At 38.0% G+C, this 11,826-nt stretch overlaps 1 long non-coding RNA gene across 1 annotated transcript; it reads right to left on the bottom strand.

Moving 5' to 3' along the window:
* Nucleotides 1–1,661: 1,661 nt before the first annotated feature.
* LOC132398811 (uncharacterized) lies at nucleotides 1,662–11,275 on the bottom strand. The gene is made up of 3 exons (XR_009513803.1): nucleotides 11,184–11,275; nucleotides 2,441–3,302; nucleotides 1,662–2,144 (listed from the first exon to the last, which is right to left on the bottom strand). It is a non-coding gene; the product is annotated as an uncharacterized LOC132398811 (long non-coding RNA).
* Nucleotides 11,276–11,826: the final 551 nt, after the last annotated feature.

The raw sequence follows: 11,826 nt of genomic DNA, 5'->3' as shown, positions 1-11,826 counted from the left end.
ATTATCTGTCTAGTTAAGCTCCACAAGAATTTTTAATATTTTAATGAGATATTTATTAATTTTTGCAAAGTTTAGAGTTGATACAGCCACTAACTTTATCTTTATTAGTTCTGCAAAATAAACTGGTGAACCTTCATTGCATTCCCACTATTGCTGGTATATCTTTCCTTAGTTAGAGACCAGACATTGGCTCAATATTTTGCACGGGGTCTCACCAGGGCCTCATGGACATGAGTATGATATCTTGGCCTGTACTCCAATTCCCTTGCAACAAAGGCCAATGTAGTGGTTGTTTGCTTGCTTCATGTTTACCTCCAGTAATTTATGTACAGGGATACCCATGTCTCTGTAGAAATAGACACTTTTCAAATATTTACCACTTAGGAAATACTTTACTACTTTTTCTGCTAAAGTGGATGAGTACACATTCTTCTACATTAATTTCCATCCGTGATATTTTCTTGCCTACATCCTCTGAAACTTCTCTGTAATTTCACAACCTACTCTGCTACCCAACAGAAAATGTTACATTTCAAAATTCAAAGTTCAAAATAAATTAAAAATCACCATATACAACCCTGAGATTAATATTCAATAAATCCGTAATTGAATAATACCATAATAGAATCAATCAAAGACTGTGCCAACTTGGGTGTTCAAACAGTGTGCAAAATACACCAAATAGTGCAAATACAAAAATAAATTAATAATAATAATAACTAAACAATAAATATTAGAACATGAGGTGAAGAGCCTTTGAAAATGAGTCTATGGGTTGTGGAAACATTTCGGTGATGGGGCAAGTGAAGTTGAATGAAGTTATCACCTTTTGGTTCAAGAGCCTGATGGTTGAGGAGTAACAACTGTTCCAGAACTAGTGTTGTGAATCCTGAGGGTCCTATATCTTCTTCCTGATGGCAGCAGTGAGAAGAGAGAAAGTCCTTGTGGTGAGTGTTATTGATGATGGATGCTGCTTTGTGTAGATGTGTTCAATGGAGGGAAGGGTATTATCAGTGATGGACTGGGCTGTATCCACTACTTTTTGAAGGATTTTCCGTTCAAGGGCATTGGTGTTTCCACACCAGGCTGTGATTCAGCCTGTCAATGTACTCTCCAGCACACATCTTTAGAAGTTTGTCAAAGTTTTGGATGTCACTTCCACACACTGGTTATCCTTCATCTATGATCACAGTCTTGATGCTGGGGGTCTGGACCTGAAACATTGACCACCCCTTTGCCTCGAGAGATGTTGCTTCACCTGCTGAATTCCAGTTTATTGATTGTTCCAGGTACCAGCATTTGCAGGCTCTTGTGTCTCCATTTCTTTCTCTCTCTCTCTCTCTCCCCACCCCCCACCCCTCACAGTTCTGGCTGTATTTTCAGCTTCAATTTGTTTCATTTTATTCTTTTTTTTTGTCTCTTGACCTTTGAACTTCAAAGGTTGAACGGTCCAATTTAATGTCAGAGAAATGTATCCAATATACATGCTGAAATGCTTTTTCTTCACAAACATCCATGAAAACAGAAAAGTGCCCCCAAAAATAAATGACAGATAAACTTAAGAACCCCAAAGTACCCCCCCCCACAGCTCCCCTCCCTCCTGCGCATAAGCAGCGGCGAGCATCAACCCCCCCTCCCCCCACCGGCAAGAAAAAGCAAGCATCGGTACCAGCACTGAGCTCTTAGTGTGAGCAAAGAATTAGCAAACAGACAGATTTGCAGTTACCCCAAGGACTTGGCATTTCATCCAGTGTTCGACATGCCAGAGTCTCTCTCTCCCTAATAAAGGAGAAAGAGGTGTCTCCATTTTTTTCCCAGTGAGCGGGGAGACATAACAAGCAACTCGCTGGTTTATGATGTTAAAAATCTGTTACGTCACTTTTCTCGAGCTCTGTGCCTGAAGATCGCAAAGATCCCGGGTCTTTGGGCTCACAACAGATATCCTGACTCCTCTGATGACACCAAACCTCAATCTGCCCATCTCCAGAGCCCTGAGATCTTAGGCTTCCGAATTCAAGCCAGACTCCCAGGCCGAACCCTTGGCATGCTGAACAACAGCCAGTCCTAAAACCCCGAGAACGTGTCCCATTCCTGCAAAGAACCGAAGTCAGCGTGTAACTCCAGGTCAGGGTCTTCAAAAGAACCTTGAAAGGGAAAAATAAAGATATTGAAGATGGAATTAGAGCTGTTTCTGAAGCTGCAAGCAAAGGAGTCACCGTTAAATGCCATCTTAACTTCACTCTGCCTCCACCTTTAATAGTTTTCTTGAAATTTGATGATCATCATCTTGTCAATAATGCTCTCTACAACTTAAACGTGCTTACTTTCCGTAATTTTCTGTTTTTGGTTTAGATTTCTTTGGTGTTATATTCATCATATTTCAAGGATATTATTATTGTAAATAAATATATATTCTGTTGATTTGACAGAAATCACTCACCTCCAACACGCACCTCCAACAAAACATAACATGCTTGGATGCTGGTCATAATGAGAATGAGAATGGAGCTATAAGCAAACTGCTGTTACTGCTGATGGTGTAGTGGCATCGGCACCGGACTTTGACGTGAGTGGTCTTTGGTTCAAATCCGACCGGCTCCTTGCATACTTTCTATCCATTCTGGGTTGAGCATCGAATTGTAAAAAATTGACAAAAAGTGCTGAAAAAATGGCAAGCTTGCTGCCTGATATGCCACATTGCATGGAAAGGAACAACAATTGGTTTTGGACAGGAAACTTCTTGAAGTGCCACTTAATGCAATCAGAATTAATTGCTTGTCCACATAACCATACAATTTATGTTTCTAATGTCTTTATAGCTGTAAGGCGTTACAACCTTGTTCAGGTTGTTCACATTGAAAGGAGATTTCTGTATATAACATTGACCGAAAATTAACATTACAGAGATGTATTTGTTGGGATATGTATCATTAAGAGTGAGTGCACAAAATTCAGGAAAATAAAATGAATAGCTTCAGAGCTATTCATAAAAGGTTGGATCAAAGAACGATTAACTTTCGGTAGGCTGCTTCACAGAGCAATGAACAACCAGGTTAATTTTTCCTTCAAGGGATGAGTCTTTTAATGTGGTTTCACGGATCTCATCCATTTTTCTCTGGCTGTTTCCCCCAAACCAGAAGCAATATTAATCTTCCACTAGAATTTTTTTCTAATGTACTGCAATTAACTATTTGTCTCCCTTCATTTGTAGGTGGCAGATTGTAAGACAAAGAAAGCAATGTTCCATGAAGCAGGGATATTCTATTAATCATCTACAGATGTGGCCGAGGACTTCACAGAATCTGCAAGAACAAAAAATAAATTAAAACAACCACATCTTAAAGAAAGAAACTCAACTAAAATACCTATCTTCATCATCAAATCTAAAGGGGAAGCTAGTCTCTCATTGTAATTATTTCCTGTGCACTGAAGCCTCTTCAACATTTCCAGCATAGGGTATATGAAAGGATAACTCCGGTGAGGTGCACAGAGCCAAGGTTCCTGCTTAGAATATAAAAGTACTGTGTCATTCGATTTTGTCCCTCGAGTCTTTCTTTATGGATCAGAAATAGAGCCTTGTCTAAATACTGGCTGTTGTTGTAACATCACAGCTATTTATGATGAAAAATAGTATTGGGCTTATTAAACTTATGGTGATCTTGCAAGATCAGAGCAATTTTCATTCAATAAGCAGGTCCTTATGTGAAGTTTCTGTTTTTCAATCTCAACAAAATAGTAGACTTAATTATTAAGAAGAATTTTCTTATCCTATTAGATGGTGCCTGCCAATAATATCCAGTCCATTATTAAATCTATCAAACTCATCATGATATCTAAGGATATCTTTTTTAAAAAATCTCCCTTGTAACATTTTTTTGAATGTTCATGTAGTAATTTTATTGAACTTGGGTGAAATAATCCTTAAAAAAACATTTAAGTCATCTATTTTGCAGATTTGTAATGTTTGAGAAAAGATTTTTTAATTCAATATCTTGTAAGCTTTTATAGAGCTAAAAACAGAAATGATCAAAATTCCTTCACTTTTCAGATGAAGCACAAAGGATTAAATACTTGATTCATGCTTTGTATCTGTAATGTAAAAAAAAACAGCCTTATCTCGCTAACATTATTTTCGTGAATAGAACTAATATTCATTGAAATGTATATCCTACAGCCTTTGTTCAACTGAGTAAAACATGTTGCTTAAGGCTGGAATCCTTTTGATGACAGAACAGAAAAAAATCTAATTTTCAAGTCAGTGGGATTCTGGACAACTGCTACCAAGGACAAAACCTCCATGATATCAAGCTAAATCTACACAGTTTTCTGTCTCATTGCACGTTAACACCACAGGACTATTATTAGAGAAGTCCTTGGAAATATATTGCAACAATAATGTAACAATGTGGCGTACAGCTCGAAAAAGGAGGATGGTTTGCTGTTAATTGAAATGAGCTTGTTGTGCTTCACTGAATAGTCCTATACATTCTCTTTGTCAGGATCAATATGTAAAGGCTAATGAAGCAAATATTTATTAATATGTACAATTAACCCCCAATATAGACTTTATGAGGTTGGGTCCTCATAGTGGTTAAAAAAACACTATTCACAGTAAAGATTCAGTAACTCAGAAAATGGGCTTTATCTTTCATTGTGAACCATGTTCTTTGAGAATAAATGTACTTTGAAATTTGTACTTTGAACTACACTGCAATGGTTTGAAAGCAGTTTTTAGTTTGAAGTTTTCAAATGAAATACTATTTTGACTTAAGAACTGTAGATAGATTACTTTTAATCCTCTATATCTATGAGTTTGACGAGGCATGAACTCAGTCATTTTATCTGGAATTTAAATTTAAATTCCATTGCTCAGAAATCTCTGTTAGCATTTTCGCAGTGGTGGTTTAGGGGAAAAACTGAAATGAAAAATATCATAATTAGATGTTTGAACTCCTTCATAAATCTGAACTCCTGAACTAGCATGAATTAAATTTGGAAAAGCTTTTTGGTGTTGATTCCTTAATCCAACTTTGTCTCAGCACAGTCAAGTGAACTTGTTAAATTATTGATTTTTTTTGTCCCTATTTCCACTGGTCAATGATCTTGGAGGAAGTGACAGAAATGAAAGACATTAATGCATACTGTAATGACATAAAACCATAATGACACTGGCTGCAGCTAGCTGAACAAATACTAAGATTATAGCTGTGGTCATTGTAGACGTTGGCGCGTGCCCTAGTGGGCAAGGCATCAGACGAGTAACCAGAAGGTCACTGGTTCGAGCCTCAGCTGAGGCAGTGTGTTTGTGTCCTTGAGCAAGGCACTTAACAACACATTGCTCAGTGACGTCACCGGTGCCAAGCTGCATGGGTCCTAGTGCCCTTCCCTTGGACAACATTGGTGGCGTGGAGAGGGGAAGGCCTGCAGCTTGGGCAACTGCCGGTCTCCCATACAACCCTGCCCAGGCCTGTGCCCTGGAAACTCCAGGCGCAGATCCATGGTCTCTCGAGACCATGCCACCACCAATATAGACATAAGATAAGGAGAATCAGAATTTCAGAGACAAGGTAGCTACAGTCTCATTTTCACTGTCTTCAGGGCTAGCACAACAGCACTTCCTTCTGAGCTCACTTTGACCATCAAAACATGGAGGAGCCATCACGTAGTCCTTCAACCTCTGATGATCCTATGATTTCAGTCTCCGAGGCCAACCTGCAAGCAGTCTTTAGGAGGGTGAACCTCCAAAAACAATCTGGCCCAGACAGGATACCCGATTCTTCTTTGTGCAGTTGGATCCTTGATTTCCTCACTTGCAGACCTCTGTCAGTTCAGATTGGCAACAACATCTCCTCCACGATCTCCGTCAGCATGGGTGCACCACAAGTCTGTTTGTTTAATCTCCTGCTCTACTCACTTATGACTGTGTGGCTAATGCCATATTCAAGTCTGCTGACTCAAAGGTGGTGATGAATCAGCATATAGGAAGGAGATTGAAAACCTGGCTCTGTGGTGCCATTACATCAATGTTAGCAAGACTGAGAAGCTTCCAAAGAAGGAAACCAGAGGTCCATGGGCCAGTCCTTATTGGAAGATCAGAGGTTTAGCAGCTTTAAATTGTTCAGTGTTATTATTTCAGAGGACCTGACCTGGACCCAGCATGGAAGTACAATTACAAAGGGAGCATGACAGCATCTCTACTTCCTTAGAAGTTTGTGAAAATTCAACATGACATCTAAAACTTCGACAAACTTCTATAGATATCTAGTTGAGAATATACTGACTGGAAACACCAATGTCCTTGAACTGAAAATCCTACAAAAAATAATGGATGCAGGCCAGCCCGTTAAAGCCCAGGTAAAGCCCTCCCCACCATCAAACACATATCGCATGAAAGCAGCATCCATCATCAGAGTATATTCTCCCACCTCCTAGTTCAGGCTCTCTTCTCGCTGCTGTAACCAAGAAGAAAGTACAGGAGCCTCAGGACTCACACCTCCAGGTTCTGGAACAGTTACTACCCTTCAACCATCAGGCTCTTGAACCAAAGGGCATAAAATCACTTAACTTCCCTTGCCCTGTCATTGAGATGTTCCTTGGACTGACTTTCAAGGACACTTCATCCCATGTTCTTGATATTTATTGCTTATTATTATTTCTTTCTTTATGTATTTGCATAGTTTGAATGCACAAGTTGATGCGGTATGTCATTAATTCTGTGATGGTTATTATTCTATGAATTTGATGAGTATGATGACAAAAAATAAATGTCAGGGTTGAATATGGTGACTTACTGTAAATGCACATTGATAATAAAAGAACTTTGAATACTCAGACCTTAGTTGCAAGCTCTTTGTGCTGCATTACAAGTTCTGACATTGACCGTCAGACACTTTAAGATCATTTCCATAGATGTGCTCAGGGAAGTCGGGAGGAAAGAATCCAAAATATACAAATAGATCAATGGCATTAGATTCTGGAATCTTACATGCTACGTAATATTCTATGTTTCTATGATTCTATGCTGTTTGAGCTACTGAATTGCTCCAGCAGGTTGCTTTTCCTCCACATTCCAGCATCATGATTCTCTTGTGTCTCCAGCGTACTGGTAATGCCAGCTTAGGCAGGATGGCCTTAAATAAGTTTTGAATATATTAAAGTTTTTTAACTACTGTTGGGGATCTGCCTGCGATTGTTTTCTGAACTCATTATCAACTTGCCAATTCGTTATCTGCATTGCCAGTTCCAACCCCAATATAACCTGAAGTTATACAACTTTAATTTTTTTTTTGCTGCGCCTGCACATTGCTGCCTTGGTTACAAGGCTCCTGCAAACTGAGATTAAATGTCTGGGTGTGGTGCACCGGATACCTTTTATTGTTTGCCAGTCTATTTATTTATCCATCGAACAATGTAATGTTTGAATTAAATATCAGAGATCTGGTGTTCCTACAAAATAGTAACAATGGATTTTCACATTTATCAGATATGGAGGATGTGGATAATGGCTTGCACATTTCTGTCATTCAACACAAACAGTAATACCCCACTAAATAATTCATTAAGGTAGCAAACAAACGACTGAGCTTATTTGGCTGATTAAGCAAGAAATCTAATATTTTAAATGAAGTTATGTAAAATGGAAACTTAAAAAAGACAGAATTAAATTAAACCAGTTCTATTATTAAATTAAGACTTGCAGGTTAGTGAGTGTGATGAACATAAGAATACTGGATATGTTTGAAGTGAGATCTTAATGCATCCTTTATCATTGAAAGGGTTTGAGGAGTGAATGGTGGATTGAGAACAGGGAGTACTTTAGGGCATTGATGTAGCCTTGATGTAGTAGTAGAATAATAACTGAAAGATTTTTCCCTCTATCCATGTGAAGGTTTTCAAGCTATCACACTACCATTAGAGCTTCAAGGAGCAGAGTAACACAATCACCATGTCAAAACTTCTGAAAATGTGAGGCCTTTCCTTTTGAATTTTGAACAACTGCAGGTACTGGAAATCCAAAATAAAATAAGAAGTTCAATTCACTCAGCGTATCAGAGAACATCTCTGGCAAGAGAAACACAGTTAATAGTTCAAGTTGAAGATACTTCACCAGGGTTGTTTTTCTATACATGACATTGTTGAATAATATTTGACGTGACAATTTTCTGTGATGGTTCTATTTGTTAAGTTGATGAGCCTTTCGTAATATGAGCAATGGAAAGATTTAATTCCTCATATTTATTACATATTTAGCTTAAGGAAGGGTTAAATTATCAGCCAAATAAGTAGATTAATTGGATTATATAATGTGTGCTCATGAATGTATTATGTATTTGATGTATTATAGAGTGTACAATTCCATTTTTACACAGTGGTCATAATGTGCATATTTAGATCACACAGCACCCTCTGCTGATTAGTGCCTGGCAGTGACCAAGTAAATCTTGTGGTTAGCACAAGAATCTAAGAGTAGGTATCACACTTGCAGGCTTTTTATTGCTTGTATCTGTAATCGGGAACTTACGTACACTTTCTGATGCTACCTTCAAAACTCTAAATTTGTTCAATTTAATTGCACAGGTCGCCTTTCAGAAGTCTAAATCAATTACAGTCGTTGGGGTAGTGTGGGTAATATAGAGCTCATTTATTGAATTTTCTTTGCAATTAAATGGAATAAGAATTAGCATCAGAAAAATGAAGAGTGGAAGTTTTTATTTTAATGGAAATGCCCAATATTCAATGGTGTCCTTCAAGCAAGATACCAGGGTCTGCCTATGTATCACTGCAATCAGGAGCGTTTTATGTCCTCTGATGTGACTATTCTTCCATTAAGACCATAAGACCATAAGACCATAAGATATAAGAGCAGAATTAGGCCATTAGACTTATCGGGTCTGCTCCATCATACCACCATTACTGATTGATTATCCCTTTCAATCTCATTTTCTTGCCTCTCCCCGTAACCTTTGATGTATCTACTAGTCAAGAACTTATCAATCTCTGCCTTAAATATACCCAATGATGTGGCCTCCACAACCATCTGTGGCAATGAATTCCACAGATTCACCACCCTCTGGCTAAAGAAGTTCGTCCTCACCTTTGTTCTAAAAGAACATCCCTCTATTCTGAGGCAGTACCTCTGGTCTTAGACTCCCCAACTATAGGAAACATCATCTGAATATCCACTCTTTCTAGGCATTTCAATATTCAGTAGATTTCAATGAGATCCCCCCCCACCCCCGCACCCTCATTTCTCTAAACTCCAGTAAGTACAGTTCCAGAGCCAACAAACACTTCTCATACGTTAATCCTTTCATTCCAGAATCATTCTTGTGAACCTCTTCTGGACCCTCTCCAATGCTAGCACATCTTTTCTCAGATGAAGGGTCCAAAATTGCTCACAATACTCTGTGCAGTCTGACCAATGCCTTATAAAGCCTTAGCATTACATCCTTGCTTTTATATTCCAGTCTTTTCAAAATGAATGCTAATATAGCATTTACTTTCTTCACTGTAAACTTAAATTCACCGGATCAATAACCACACCACAAACAGCTCTTTACTTTATCATTTTTACCAGTTTATTTGTTCAAACTCAGCCGGTGAGAGGCTCCAGAGCTGCGTATCAGAGGAACAGTGTTCCTCTCCCTCTAGGAGCTTGTAGCGGACCTCTATCGACAGGTTACTTACTACAACATTTATACAGTTCAAAGAGGCCATCATTATCCATATATGGAACTGCTTTCCAGTTCTTAGTAGACAGCCTCCGAGTTTTTATCACACACACACGTCTGTTATTCTACAGAACCAGACAGTTCCGTCCTTGATTGAAACAAAGAAGTAGTTTAGCAATTCCACAACCTCATAGCAGCACGAAGCAAAAAACAAAGGATGCAACTTATGCTAATGGAGTACAAAGTGTTTGAAGGTCATTAACCCCTGCATCCCCAATATCCTCAAAAATTTCATCATCACCACGGACTCAACCTGCAAACTAACCTTCAGAGAATCTTGCGTGAGAAGTCCCAAGTCCCTCTGTATCTTTGTTTTCTGAAATTTCTTTCCGTTTAGAAAATAGCCTCTGCCTTTATTTCTTCTACCAAAGTTCATGACCATACACTTCCCTGCATTGTGTTCTATTTACCACTTCTTTACCCATTCTCTTAATCTGTCCAAATCCTTCTGCATACTCCCTGTTTCCTCAAAACTACCAGCCCCTTCACTGAATTTCATATCATCCACAAACTTGGCCACAAAACAAAATAAAAATCAGTTAAATAAACATTTGATCCATAGCTACAAGAGTACTTAATTGAATGTAAAGTACTTGGGATGACATGAAATGGATGTGATAGGTAAGATATGAAAGCCTATTTTTCTTTTATTCAATTGTTAAATATATGCCAACGGATGAAGGTGCAAGAGCGACGTTGAGAATAATAAAGATTAAAAGTAAAATCATCGCCTATGTTTGTTGCAGCCTGGAGAGAAAATGAATAGCCAATAAATTCAAACAACATACACAAACCGCTGAAGGAACTCAGAAGGCCAGCCAGTATTTATGGAAAAGAGTACAGTCAAAGTTTTGAGCCAGGACCCTTCAGCAGGACTGTTAATTCATTCTAATTTCTGTATTTCCAGTAGTCTCAATTTTAAAATCCTCCAGCTTCTCTTCATCTTCATCTCAGGCCTTGCCTGTCACTACTTATGTTAATTTCTTACTGTATGTATTCTCTCTTCCTATGCAAACTTGATTTCAATCATTCCATCACTGACAGTTATTCCTCAGCTTCCAGTCTATAAGCTCCGGAACTCCCCCTAAAATCTACTCTTTCTCTGCCTTTTTCTCCTCATGCAACAGAGATCCTTAAAGTTTCTGGTTCTCTAGTTAAAATCTTTGTAAGTTATTCAGTGCTAACTTTTGTTTGAAAATGCACCTATAAAGCTCCTTAAGACATTTACACATTTAAGGGACTGTGTCAATGCAAGCTGAAGTCACTATGGAAGAGCTCCTTCGGAAATTCTGTCCCATAATACTTTAAACAATGTTGTGATTAGGTTACATTTTATCATTGCTTACAGGAATAAATTAATTTCATGCAGCTATCATAATTTTTTTTTAGATTTTTCCTCATTAGCTATATACAATGCAACCCAAATGGAAAGATTCTACCTTAGAGACTTACTGTTCATCTTTTCCTCTGACAGTTCTATTGAGTTTGACAGTATTTCAAAAAGGAATCTATCGTCCACATGACTCAAAGGTCATCAGTGTTCTGGCTGTCTGGCGCCAGGATGATATCTAGAGAATTTGTGGTTCTGTTTTCTTTCGATGTTTGTAGACTTAAAAGCACTGTACTGCTGTAATTATAGTTACGTATTAACAATACTTCAGTGTTATCATTATTTTTCTCTGCACACTTTATATAATTTGGGACAGATTATTCCTGGGAGCTTCAATATAAGCATGAAGATATTTGTATACCCATGGGGAAGTTTGAAATCTGCCTGAATGACAAATGTTGGCAAGAAGCTAGAAAAATGTGGTGATAAATGTCCATTTGTATCACTACAAAACTGATTGTCTCAACAACCTTTGTATTTTTCATTTGATTTTCATATGTCTGCATGAAGGATGTTTGTTCATTAAACTCAACAAGTATTTAAGGCAATACCTTAAAAAATTAAGAACTAATATTGGATGAAAATATGTGCAATTCAGGCACTTGCACCAGTTTATTCCAATATTATTATTATCAGTTTCTTGTGAACACAGTTTGTGCAAGGTCTTGTGCTCCAAAACAGTGTCGGTCATTAATTTTATCACAT

Source organism: Hypanus sabinus, chromosome 9 (genome assembly GCF_030144855.1).
Source record: "Hypanus sabinus isolate sHypSab1 chromosome 9, sHypSab1.hap1, whole genome shotgun sequence".
In the NCBI taxonomy this organism is placed as follows: Eukaryota; Metazoa; Chordata; class Chondrichthyes; order Myliobatiformes; family Dasyatidae; genus Hypanus; species Hypanus sabinus.
This window is presented reverse-complemented; position numbering and strand designations above follow the sequence as displayed.